This window comes from Hakea prostrata, chromosome 7 (genome assembly GCF_041222555.1).
Source record: "Hakea prostrata isolate BN-2017 chromosome 7, UWA_Hpros_2, whole genome shotgun sequence".
Classification (NCBI taxonomy): domain Eukaryota; kingdom Viridiplantae; phylum Streptophyta; class Magnoliopsida; order Proteales; family Proteaceae; genus Hakea; species Hakea prostrata.
The window spans coordinates 649,797-663,803 of record NC_142606.1 but is presented as its reverse complement, the minus strand read 5'-3'; the positions used below and the strand labels follow the sequence as shown (position 1 = coordinate 663,803).

General features: G+C 37.3%; 3 pseudogenes; all 3 read left to right on the top strand.

The window, feature by feature from the left end:
• The first annotated feature begins 3,058 nt into the window (after positions 1 to 3,058).
• Positions 3,059 to 6,630, top strand: LOC149008768 (riboflavin synthase pseudogene; annotated as a pseudogene).
• A 45-nt stretch (positions 6,631 to 6,675) lies between these two features.
• On the top strand, positions 6,676 to 8,773 carry LOC149008767 (thioredoxin M2, chloroplastic pseudogene; annotated as a pseudogene).
• Positions 8,774 to 13,143: 4,370 nt separating this feature from the next.
• Positions 13,144 to 14,007, top strand: LOC149008766 (vacuolar iron transporter homolog 4 pseudogene; annotated as a pseudogene).

Here is a 14,007-nt window from a genome sequence, read left to right as displayed (position 1 = left end):
GATAATGGAGATACAAGCTTGCAGGAATCTTTCACGATAATGGAGCTTGAATTATCACACCTCCACTTCCACGGTCTCTATTTTCGCTTTGAACTGGTGTTCCTACTTCAACAACTGCCAAAGCTCGGCGCTGATCTATGAGATTAGAGATCGAGAGATCCTCTCATTCCTCAGAATCTGCTTCTTTCTCAACGATCAAGGCTTTTTTGTGTAATTCAATTTAGATATTGTAGGATTACTAAATTAAGAAGCTCCTCCTATGGCAACGACAAGTCGACAACTATGAATAATCATTTTCCTTGTTTGACTCTACGTGACTACATCCATCTAGGCAAGTTTTCTGGAATCTGTAAACAGAGGATCGAAACAAAGAAGCATACTCATAATAATCAGAAACGCTCGTCGACTCCAGATCTGCATCATTTGTGCTTATCTTCTGCATTTCTTGATCGCATTCTCTTTCTTTTTCTCTTTGTTTCTTCAAGTATTCGCATATGCAACGGTTAGGTGTAGGTGACTAGTTGCGGCCTGTATTCCTGGTTTTCTTGTTTCTGAAAAATAAAAGAAAATTATTTCGGTGTATTGAAACTGAGACGGGGGAGTTCCGCCACTCTTCCGTTACTCCCTGAAACGTATCCGACACAGAGAAGAGGCAGGGTTGTAGATGATACGGGCCCAGTTGTACAAGTCCAGATCAGTCTCCTCCGATGGGTGTTGCTCACAGTCGGCGGTTGACCACGAATAATTACAGGTGGACCCACATGATTCGGGTGATGAGGTTTATTTTTTAAAATTATTTTTTTATTTTTTACTTGTCGGCCCCACATGGTTTTTGGTTGTAATGCCGTCAAAGAACACTTGTTCTCCCGTCAAGGGAGATGATCCACAATCTAATTGTACTGTGTATTTGACCCAATTCAATGTTATATCTTTTTTTCTTTTTTCTTTTTCTTTTCTCACTGTACTATTGAGGCTATAGGATTTTATTTTTTTTTTGGTGGTTACACTAAACGGGGTCAATGACCCAGGAAGAGCATTAAAAACAACAATAAATACAATCTGCCATAAGAATCTCCTCCAAATCTAATAGAGCATTCTAAATAAACATCGAAAAACACTCAGGACTAAATGTCACTTTAGACATCCAATCGGCAGCCTTGTTTGTGTCAAGTCCCACTTGACAACACCTAATGCAATCCACACCATCAAGCACGAGGCCAATCTCATCTATTAGTCTATCAAATCTTCCTGGATCCATGCATCCAGGGTCCAAAAGATTCACAACCTTCAAGGAGTCCGACTTCAAATGAAAAGCCTATAGCTATGTGTTGAATTATATACGTGTTCTTCATTGACATGTATTGTGTGATATTGATCCAATTGTGGATATTCCCATGATTTTATCTAGTCTATGTCTCATGTTTGAATCTTTCACATTCCTTTGTTTCTCACATTGGATAGGTATGTGCTATTTGACTGGGTTAGTGTTTGCACTAATAATCAAGGCTAATGCTTGTATAGGTTGAACTTAAAACTTTGAACATCAAGTCCGAACATTGTAACTATTGTATCTTTTCTTTTTTCACCGACAAAATGAATAAATAAATTGTTGTTGTTAGGCTTTAGCATGTTTGGCCCGAAATAATAGCTTTTACTTGTTGGGACCTCATTTTAAGTTTCATAAACACATAGTCCTAATTATATGAGAATAATTTATTTGTAAAATCATCATCTGCTGTGCACAAAAGTATACATATATACTAGGCAACTATGTGAAAAATTAGTAGGCGGACAAGTTTAAACAGGATAAGGTGAACCGGTCCATCCATTCACGAGATAGAGAAGGGACCTCATTTAATCTGGTTGTTGGTGATAGTGGAAGATAACATCATCTCATTTGGTCAATTAGAATATTATTTATTTGTTGAAAAGAGATATTGTAAAAAATTAAAAAGAAAAAATAGTTTAGTTGACAAAAATAAAAAAACTAACACCTCATAAATAATAAACTTAAAAATTCAAATTTGGCTGAAGAGGAGAGATTTTCCCCTTCAAATACAAGAAAAAGTCGCTAAAAAAAAAAAAGCATCACCTGATAATAATACCATACTAATGTTTTTTTTGGACAAATGCCATCTTAATTTTTGTATCGACAAATGTCATGAGATTAAATTAAAAATGGTACCACGCTTCGTTTGAATGAGGTGTGGTTTACTTAAAAAACTAAAAATAATAAAAAATAAAAGTGGGTAATGTAATTCTCATGAGTTTTCCCCTGGCAATGGAAGTTCTACTTTTTGATAGTTCAAACTTCAAACTGCGGTTCAGATTGGATAATGCAATTCTCATTTCGAAATTTTCTGAAATGAACCCGGCGGGAATTGTTTCTACAAGTTTCATTTTATTAATTAAATATTATTTTTTTACCAAAGAAAAAAAAAAAATCTGTGTTGGTTTGGAATTTTCTAAAATGGACCTCTTGCAGGATCCTCGGTCGCATGCATGATTTGAAGTGTTGGAGATATATTATCGAAGCTTGGTATATCGTCATGTCGGAGTTAAGGCCTGGGGACACGACACCCCCTCTAACACGAGGTAGACCATATATCGCTTATATGTTGCAAATGTCACTTCTCTCTCATGTTTCTTGTACTTTACTCTTATTTTGCTACGATCTTCGATGTTTAAGAATACATCTTACTTTGTTATCACCGATTATTTCATTGTTTGTGTCGATCAAGCGACAATTTTTTCAAATTTTCAATTTTCCTCGCATGCAGTTAGGTATGTGTCAATTATATACATTAGTTTTGGCGATGTTTTAGTCAAAACAACACTTTAAGTGTATTTATTGACCTCAAGTTAGACCATACAACAAAATTCAGATTAAGATCCCAAATACCCTTCAAATTTAGAGATCGAGTTTTAGTGTCGTCCGACATATCACTACGGTGGTGTCGCCAATCACCGGCGATACATGGCAATTTTTCGAACCTTGGTGGGGCCGGGGGTGGTTAAATCAAATTTGGGACGTCTAGCCAATGTAATTTTTCACGGCCGTTACCGCTACAATAAAAGGGTCGAAGAGCACCGGCACGAGCCCTAGTTTCTTCTCCCCTTCCCGTTGAAAAACTCTTGGCTTTAGCATCAAAACTATGTCTGTCTCCTCTTCCTTCTTGTCTGTATCAACTTCAGCTTCACCTCTACGGAGCCTTGTTCCAAAACCCCAGTTGTTGTCTTTGAGATCCCAACTTGGGTTCGATTCCAAATTGTTATCTTCGTCTTCCAGTCTATTCTTAACTAGCTTCAGGAAATCAAAATCGCCAATCCAATACAGACGTCGTCGTGATCATGACTACTTTCGTTACAACCGGATCCAGTCCCTCTTCACAGGGATTGTTGAAGAGATGGGTGAAATCAAGCAACTGGGTTTCGTGGAAAACGGTGGATTCGAGATGAAGATTGCAGCAAAAACAGTTCTTGAGGACGTCAAGCTTGGTGACAGCATTGCTGTCAACGGAACTTGCCTCACAGTGACGGAATTCGATAAGGATGCTCCACACTTCTCGGTCGGCCTTGCACCAGAGACCCTGAGAAAGACTTCCTTGATTGAGCTCACCACTGGGTCGCTTGTCAATTTGGAGAGAGCCCTTCAGCCATCAACAAGAATGGGTGGGCATTTCGTTCAGGGTCATGTTGATAACACAGGAGAGATCGTCTCCATGGAGCCTGAAGGGGACTCGTTGTGGGTGAAGGTGAAGACGACTCCGGAATTGCTCAAGTACGTTGTTCCCAAAGGGTATATAACCGTGGATGGTGCTAGCTTGACAGTAGTCTCTGTTTTTGGCGAGGAACAATGCTTTAATTTCATGTTGGTTGCTTACACTCAGCAGAACATTGTTATTCCTTTGAAGAAAGCTGGGCAGAAGGTTAACCTGGAGGTGGATATACTTGGGAAGTACGTAGAAAGACTTCTCAAATGTAGTTCATGATAACTACATTTAAAACCTTTTCTGGAAATTGAGAACTCCCTTCTGATTGTGTTTGTTGAAATAATGTACAATTATAAGTTACACTAAAATGTGGTATAATGTTTTGTTGATGACTGATTCAAGCTGGCCGGTTTTCGTATTTCTTGTTAATTTTTGCTTTCATTTTGGTTATGGTGGGAAGAGGGCGGTTTGCTTTTTGATAACTTTAACCCACTTTATCATTGCTAGCTATTCTTCCCTATGTTTCTCTGTTGTGGTGCGTTAACTCTTAGCATTTGGGGTTTTTTGCCCTGCTTATTCTATGGTGTAGCAATAGTCCAAATCTCTGCTGCTTTAGGCAATAATATTGTGCCGTGTAATTTTGGGGAATTGTCAGCTTCTCCATTTCAAATCAATACTTGCACCGGTAACCAACTTCAAGGATTTTAAAATGATTTCAGCATCGCTATCCTGTTCTTAAAAGTGAGCTGCAGAGATGGAGAGAGGAACAAGGGTTGACTAGTAGATTGAACGGCGCTTGAACCAGCTCCTCTGCTCCCCAGGGATGCTGCTGACGAAAAATGGTAGATTCCATTTCAGATGTGATTGGATGTTGAACAGAGCCTTAACAATGCTGTCTATTTGATCAGACATTGTAGTTTCACAGAAGCATTTTGGCTGAAACAAAGCCCTAGTGCAGCCTGATACTGATGTAGCTGATATAAGTTTTAAAATGTTCAAAAGCATTGCCAGAGGGGTGTTTCTTGATCAGAATGGACTTTTAACTGGATACAATATGGAGCTCATGTGACAGTAAGGGACCATTTGTAAGTTCTGAGGTTGCTGGAAGCAATTGGCTTGCCTCCTTTCTACCATTGCTATATTCTCTTGGATGTATTCTTGTAGTTTGCTTTGATGGTAATGCTGGTGATTGTGCTAGGAGCTGAAGTCCCTGGAGCCATGGGTTATGCTGGCTGAGCACCGAGGAAGAGGAGAGGTGAGTTGAAGTAATAGGGGTTGCATAAGTTCAATGCTCAAAGAAAAACCAACAGTGAACCAAAAAGAACAGGTATGGCAACTATTTCATAAACTGGGTGCATATGGATTCTTCTGCATAGCCTCACAGAAGTCCCACTTGCTGCCATTATTTATTTTCTTCTCCTTTTTTGGGCACTCTTTTCTTACTGTTCTACCATACTGGCAGAATTTTTTTCTGTAATTTTTGTTCTCCTAATACTTGTTTACGTTGCTGTTCATCTTCACCTTCCATTTGTTACAGTATTGTTTCCATGGTGATTGATTGATTATTACCTAAGGCTGCTGGTTACATATTTGTTACTCCTTGTTAATTCCTACTTGGTGCTTGGTTATATATTATTTGATTTGGGTTTGGGAATGTGAGTTTTCTTTGTCTTTCTACATTGGTTGTAATTCACACTTATATGGAATAAAGTTGGTTATATTATGTCTTGTCTGAGTTTCTTTATTTCCTTAAATGTAATGCCCCGGCCCCCTTCTGCCTAGACTTGTGGATTGGATGCTTAAATCTGATTTGCTCTTCCACAACCCCCTCCTTTCATGATTTAGGATCCTTTGTCTTGTAGAACACCCTGGTCCTAGGCTGTCCTACATCACATATATTCTCTTTGTGCCTATGTGTCTGCACGGGTCGCACTCCCTGCAGAGAGACCAAGCTCTGCACAGTAGCAAAACTGGTAATAGTTGAGATTTCGACCTCACTCATAACTTCACTAGTCAGTTTTTTGGTATTGACAAGAACCAGACGTTGGTTTACACTATAGGAATTGGACACTGGAGGTCCTAATTGCTTAACCAAATTAAGGCAGAGGTTCACAACTCTATACACTTTTCTTCTTTTTAGTTTTGGTTCTCATACTCATCAGGAAAAGAGAATCAGACTGAACCTCCTCCCACTTGGTGGTCCATGGATTCTCAGTGTAGACGGATTTTCACACCATAATGCATGTGTATTGGAAAATTTGTTTTGGGCAAATAGAGGTGTTGCAACCCCATAAATTCAGGGGCTTAAAGGCCCACTCCCATCATCTGAGTTGTTCATCTGCAACTGTAGTCTCATAGAGTGCAGGAATGCTACTAAAGCAGGACGGATTGTGTCGGAGTCTTGGGAGACAGCTGATCAATGGTTAGGTTTCTGCTGTTTGAACCTTAATTGACATGGTTTTCATCCTCCTTTTTTTCTTTTTCTTTTTCCCTTGTTAATTATTATGGATCTTGAATTTTTAAACCATCTTAGGTTCCCAAATGATTTGCAAAACCTACTTGGACTCTTGCTTACCTGACAGTTTAGGGGAATAGCCATTTAATGTATACTGAACATAGGACTAGAATCTTTATAATAGTAAGAAGCTTGTGATTGTGATTTCAATAACCTAAGGAGAACTATTTTGTTCTTATGGCAGGAAGGTCCCAATGAAGCTATTTACCTAACTAAAAAACTTATGGTTGGATTGCAGATTGCAAGAAGGATCTCAATATGGTATCTATTGACCTAGAAAAACCCTAGGACAAAATCCCTTGAGTGTTAATATGGCAACAACTACTGAAGAAAATGTCTTCAAGTAAACCTATAGACAAATTGGAGAGTTGATCAGAAAGATGCTAGAGGATTTGGTTAGCTACTTATAGCCAGCTTATGCAGCCACAGGCCCACAGGCAAAGCTACATGATGCTTGCTTTTGGGCTTTAGTAGGAAAGAAGAAGCTGTACCCAGTGCACACATGTGGCAGGGTTTGGAGAGGGTCAAATGTACAGAGCATTATACTCTTTTTCTAGGATCAGCAATCTATTTTGGACCAGTTAAAAAAAAAAAATACAGTAGAAAGATGAAATGCTATAAATTGAACACTTATGAGTGTCACCCAGTGGCTACTCAATATGGTATTCGAAGCATTCCAACCATCATGATCTTTTAGGGATGGTGAGAAGAAAGATTCAGTTATGGGTGTTGTTCCTAAAAGTCGCTGACTGCCAGCATTGACAAATTCCTGTAGAGAAAGTACAATCAGTTGCCTGTGTCTAGTACTGCCTAACAATCTCTTTAAGCTTTTGATGTGGCATATTTTTACATATGTATTGCCCTGTAAGTCTTTAGCATGATGTGTATAGTTGGGGGCTGCAGTATCTCTTGGTTTTGTTGTATAAAACATGTCTCCTTCATGCTAGACACATTTTAGCATATCTTTGGAATTTTTATGGGTAAAGAATAATGTTGGACTGATTCTTCATAATGCGCCCTCTTTCATTGTAGTTTTGCTTTGCTGCACTCGGTGAATCAATATACTGCAATATTTGGACAGACTGATGGACAACCCTCCTTTTTGTTTTTCCTTGTCATACTCACAAGCGCTTTCTAAACAGTTAAACATGTGGTCATTGTAGGTTATAGTGTCCCCATGATTACTGATTTACATGTTGGTGATACTAGTTTGATGATGATAATTTTGTAGGGGCAGACATTGATTCACTTGGTTTTAGACTTTGTACAACCCAAAGTCATCATTCCCTTTGGTTCACAGAACCAAAAAGTCTAGGGGCTGTATAGGACCAAAGATCTTTGTGCGACTGGGCTAGAAGAATTACTCAAAGCAGGTATGGGTGATGACGTAGTCATGGATATTGATTTACATATTGTTGATATTGAGGGTTTTTCTTATCATCAAAGTGTCGATGCATATTCTCGCATTTTATTCCTCTGAATTCTGTTTCTGTTTGCTGAAACATATTTGATAGTCGGGAGGCAGCCACTTTTTTGAAAGATGATAAGATACTACAGTTTAGATTTTACTGAATCTGCTTCTCTGGGGATCTTGTGAAGGTGCATTGCACTGCATTATGGCTCTTGTCCAAATTTTCAATCCCCTGTTTTACCGTTTGGCAAATTTCAATTGATTACAGAAGTTTATGTAGACAATCTCATTCTACTCTTCAGAATTCATATTCCCAGCAGGCAGTCAACAACAGTGCTGTTGATTTGGTGTGAGGATGCATGTAGTCATGTAGAAAGGCTTAATTTAAATTTGAGTTTCCTGGAATGAAGGAAATTTCTGGTTTTCTTCCTAAGTTTGAAAATGAAAGAAGACAAAGCCTAATATAATGAACCTCCAAATTTGAGATTTAGCCAATCCAATGAACTTTTACCATTAGCAGCCAGAATTTCAAAGATCACCAAAACAAATGGTAGAAATTGTAGCTGGGGAAAAAAATTTCATGCCTCTATTTTTGGAGCCAACATGAGCAAATTGTTAAATGAAAATGAAAAAAGAATAACCTTATAGCAACCTCACAGCGAATTGAGATGGTTAGTCTTCAACTTAATCATACTGAGATAGGCAGCAACCACAAAGCAGACAAATCATAAGTTTGAATTGGAGTAGAAGTGAACTTAAGTTATTCTTTTCCTGTTTCTTTGAATGTTGTTGGCTTCTACATTTACAAGGCAAGGGCTTTTATTGTTGATGTTATCCTTTCGCATGTTAAGATCAACGATCTCTGATTACTTGAAACAACAATAACAGTAATAAGCCTTGTTCAAATTTATTGCGTTAGATAAAAAGTCCAAATCTTCTATCCTGATGTGTAGAGGATTTGTTCCTTGTCTCCCGATCAGCTGCTCTCATGTCTTTCAATTTTAACTTCAATCTGTTGTTAATCTTTTTAATTCCTTTTATCTAAATTAAATTATGCTTGATTTGAAACCTAATTAGGATCAAATTATATTATCCAATTTAAAGTCTGCAACCCCACCCGAATCCTCAACTTAGGCCTGACAAAGTGAAATAGAACCTGATCTAATATTTTTATGTTGTTTTTCTTTTTGTGAAAAAAGGAATGAGATGTACTAAACGTGCGGCACCCACATTTGGTGGATGAGATGTGTCATAGACTCAATGACAAAGAAACCAACAAAAAAAAAAAGGTTATTGTGTGGGATTTTGCTTGGGTTTAGCGTCATTAATGACGATGAACTGTTAAGCATTTGTTTCTGCCGTTAGATCGAGATTTCGATCCGACGAAATCTGAACCATTGAAAATCAAAGGTTAAGATTTTGTCGAGATCAAAATCTTGATCTGACAGCTCAAATTGTATCGCTTAACGGTTCAACCGTTAATTGAATGCACTGAACTAAAGCAAAATCCTATCTTTTGGGGGCGGGGGGGGGGGGGGGTGGATCATTAAGAAAAAGATTGTGACAGCCCACCCGGAATTTTACCATAAAAAGAGAGCCCGTCAGAAGATAATAATTCTATCCATTCCTTTTTGAGTTTTGATGAATTAATCATGCTTAGCACTTTGGGTTAATTTTTTTTTTTAGGGGTGGCGCGTGAGAAAGTAATTTATTGAGAACCAACCGAGGTCACAGGGAAAGACTCACTGAGCCACGATGTGAAAAGCGACCAAATAGCAGGCAAGAAAAAATTAGGAGAATTTCTGTCTCTCTTATACTTGTTCTGTATTTACTCTTTAAATTTTCTCAAAAGTTTTTGCATTTACTTCTATTACTTTTTCAATAGTTCTACCACTAATTTTTTAGAAAATGTGAATTATTACTTCTCCTACTCTCTTGATATTTTCAGAATGACCAAATATCTTTTGTTTTTACCATATAGATGGCATTGTTAAAATTCCTAAGTCAACTGATCCAAAATTTATTGAATGGTTGACCAATGATAATCATCTTATGTCATGGATTTTTAATTCGATTGATCTATTGATCTATGAGACTTTTGCGTACTTGGTGAACATTCAAGACCTATTCTATGGTGGTAAACCCCCTATTAATGCACTAGAGGAGAATTTATTTATTTAAAATAGTGATGAATAAATGTTTAAGATTAGAGTTACAATTGAAAACTACACGATGAGAAGCAAGATTGCAATAGAAAACCACAAAATGAGAGGTAGAGTTACAATAGGATTCTGCTTTGTTTTTTGCATTGATTTCGCATGCATTAAGAATTTGGTTATGGGAAAGAGATCAATTCCCTTAACCAAAACTGAAATTATTAGTCAAGGCAAAGCTGTTATAGTGGTTGAAACCAACACTTCTTTTTGAAGAGGCAACAATTGGTATGACTCAAAGAGGCACTTTCTTGTGGGTTCACCTCAACTAAGTTGGATTCATGGTCCTTAGCAAATATAGTGTTTTACTACGAGAAAGAAGAAGATTACAACCCCCTTTGAATTCTTGTTAAGAGACAACATATAGTTACAAGTGAAAGACCCAAATGGATGGATAACGAGAGAAATATTTTTAGTACAAAATGACAAAAGGCAACCTGCAGGGAGGTGAGGGTTTAAATGTCTTTCCATGAGATGAGCCATTTTGATATCTGGTCACGACAACATGTCTGATGGGTTCTTTGTTTGAATCCATTCAATTCTTCAAAGCTTTTCAAACGGGTTGAAAGTTTTCTCAGTTGTTGACCCAAAAATAGATAATAGAAATGAGTTGAAAGGCACTAGACCATTGTTGTGGACCTTGCTTCAATGGTCGAGATTGAAATTTTATTTGACCGTTATGCACATGATTGAAGCAATTTCGTATTGTTGATCCAAAAATAGAAAATGAAACTGAGTCGAAAGGCATTGGACCATTGTTGTTCTACTTTAAGTCTACAAACATTCTTCTCATCGTTGAGAATACTTGCAACTTTCTGAAACATCCTATCCAACAAAAGAAAAAACTTTCTCAAGCATCCATTGATGCATCGACCTTACCAAAAATTAAAGTGTCGATGCATGAACCTTGGGGGTGGGGCAGATTTTCATTTTAACAGAAAGAAAACAATTCCATAATAGATCTAATATACTATTAGCATACTCATATGACAAGTAGTGTTCTCAGATTAAAATAAAATTCTCTCAGAATAAAACTTTAGGAAGGGAGTTGAAGCATGCTGGGAAGAAAGAACCAAACAAAGTATGAATAAGATAAAAACTTCTAATTCTGATCCATAGTTCATTAGACACTTGCAGAGAGATGAATTAAAGAAGGCTCTATGACTCATCACCTCCATCGATCAATGCAATTTTGTTTTTCTTTAATCAAAAACCTTTAATGTCTTCCTTGATTTACTATTTTACTTCATTTGGTAAGTAAGAAATAAAATCACCTGATGATTATAAGATTTGAGTGGATCGATGTCGGAAAGCAATGACTGAAAAAGCAACCAAGACCTTATGGGGGAATTACAATTGGATAAGCTGGACTGGTTATTGGTGGCATTCTTGTGGAATCCACACTCCTTTCCATTTAACAAACATTTCTTATCTTACTCTCTCATCACTTACTACCAAGTGCTCTCCTATTCAGCAAACCATCTTCCTTAGCTACTCATAGTGTTCAACATAGTAATGCATGGGCCCACCCATATTGCTAATCCCTTAAATCAAACAATCCACTAATCCAAAAAGGAAAAGAGGGCAAGAAAGAAAAGAAAAAAAATCTTCACATCGTTTTTTTTATTAGTATATTTCCATTATTTTTGGAGAAAGTATGATTAAAAAAAATTTATTAGTGAATGTAAATAACATATATGGAAAACATGCCTGGGAGCTAATGTATGTCATAGTTTATATTAGCAATATTTTTATGCTCCTATAAATTAATAGTTGTCCATTTCTTGGTGTCGGGCTTTTCTTCTCGACTACATAGAGATGGTTCTTCCTACTACAATGTGAGGATTTGATTAATATATTATTTATATATAAATATTAATCTCAAAAAATCACTTAGGGCCTGTTTGGTTACATGAATCCAGAGATTTCAAATCCCTGGATTTACAAATGGGAGATTTATACCGTTTGGTGTGTGAACTCTAGATTTAGAAACCGAATTCACATTTTACACCGAACGTGTCCAGGGTAGACGGAAACGAGATTTCAACTCTACTATAAAAATATTAAACAATTGAATAATGTCTCCATAAATGTTTTTTCAAAATGAATTTATAAATTTCATTCTGAAAATTCAGGTTAACCAAACGGTATTTTATCGCCCGCTCTCTAATTTGAAATCTCTGATTTTAAAATCTTAAACCGTAACCCGGCCCAATAATTTTAACAAGGTTGTTTTTATTAATCATCACAGCCAACAAATATAAACATATAAAAATAAAAAAAATAAAAAAACCACAATTAATTGTAGAGATTAAACAGATTATTATCATCAAACAAAAAAACTATAATCATAGAAATAATAAGGCAACTTTAAGCACAAAATCAAGAACAGTGCCAACTCTGGACCTATCATTTGGTGGAACATATGATCATGTCCGCCTTTAAAACCCACAATCTCTGATGGTGATATTTAAAAAAAAAAAATTTAGAATCTTTTTCTTTTATGGGTAGGATTCTGATGGTGATAATTGATTCAATCAAACCAAAATGGGTTGAGCATAAAACAACACAAGAAATGTGAGTGCTGGCTAAGCGTTCACTTTGCTAGGCCAAAGTAAATGGAACATTTTTTTTGTCACATTGGAGCTCACCCAATGGTGCACAGGTTGGTTCCCAACCCTATATCTCCTTACACTTTCTACTTTCATTCAAATTCTTTATTTTTAATTAGAAAACAAAATATTTGAAAAAAGTGAAATAAATTAGTCATTAAACAAGGTGTGTATTCTTTGAGCTTTAGATAATATTTGGCTTTAAGAATTAAAATTTTCCTTTATCAAAAGATTGAAAATACCCCTTTTTTTCTTTCTCTTTTCTGATTAAAGCAAAAGTAGAAGTTACGTACTCAAAGGGAAAAATTATTCTAACATAAAACTTTTCTCCATGATAAAAGGAGAATAATTTTCTTTGCCAGATTTTAAGTTTTTAACTCCATGCATGCATGCCTGAAATACTGTAGAAGACAAAACGACCACCCAACCTCACATGATACATCTGTGCATCATCTCCTTCGCCATGCAAAATGGCATGGTACATCCAGAAATTAAGAGCTCACACCTGGAGAAAGGATTGAAAGAAATTACATCTTTTTTCAGGGTAGAAAAAAGAAAGAAAAGAACAGAGTATTGATGTTGAAAGACACCAAACTAACAATCCCTGTTTATCATTCTAAATAGGTTTATAAATAAGGTTATTTCAGCCTGACCCCATTGCTCCATTCCACTGAAGAACAACACATTGGAGCCAATAAAATAATTTAAACCCCATTGTGCGGATGACTGTGGATCACTGTTTTCACAGTCTCAAGCTAGTTCCCCAATTTCATGATAAATACCCTCGTTCAAGGCGTGTGTTACGCACACTCCATTCTTTAGCTTCTTCTTCTTCTTCGTATCACATTTTTCTACTTCTCTTTGTTTCCTTTATTACTCCATGGCAGTAGTCGAAGCTAAACTTGCCATCTCTGTCGTCGATGATGTGGAGAGACAGATGAGAGAAGAAGAACCCATGGAGGAATTCAATTACTTGCAAAGGGCTCAATGGCTTCGAGCTGCTGTTCTCGGAGCAAATGATGGGCTGGTCTCTACTGCATCGTTGATGATGGGTGTTGGAGCTGTCAGACAAGAGAGCAAAGCCATGATCATTTCTGGTTTTGCAGGGCTGGTGGCCGGTGCTTGTAGTATGGCAATAGGAGAATTCGTATCTGTTTACTCGCAGTTAGACATTGAGATGGCTCAGATTAAGAGGGAGAAGCAAAGAGCAGGTGAAAGAGAGAGCAATATTAATGAAGAGAAGCAGAAAGAAAGTTTGCCTAATCCACTACAAGCAGCCACAGCATCTGCGCTTGCGTTCTCCACAGGAGCCATGATGCCACTGCTAGCAGCATCGTTCATAAAGGAGTATAAGGTGAGGTTGGGTGTGGTTGTGGGTGTGTCAAGCTTGGCTTTGTTGGTGTTTGGAGCAGTGGGGGCTGTGTTAGGGAAGGGCCCTGTAACGAAGTCGTGTGTGAGGGTGCTGCTTGGTGGCTGGTTGGCCATGGTTATCACCTTTGGTCTCACCAAGTTTATTGGTTCTAGTGTCTTGTAGGAATAAGGT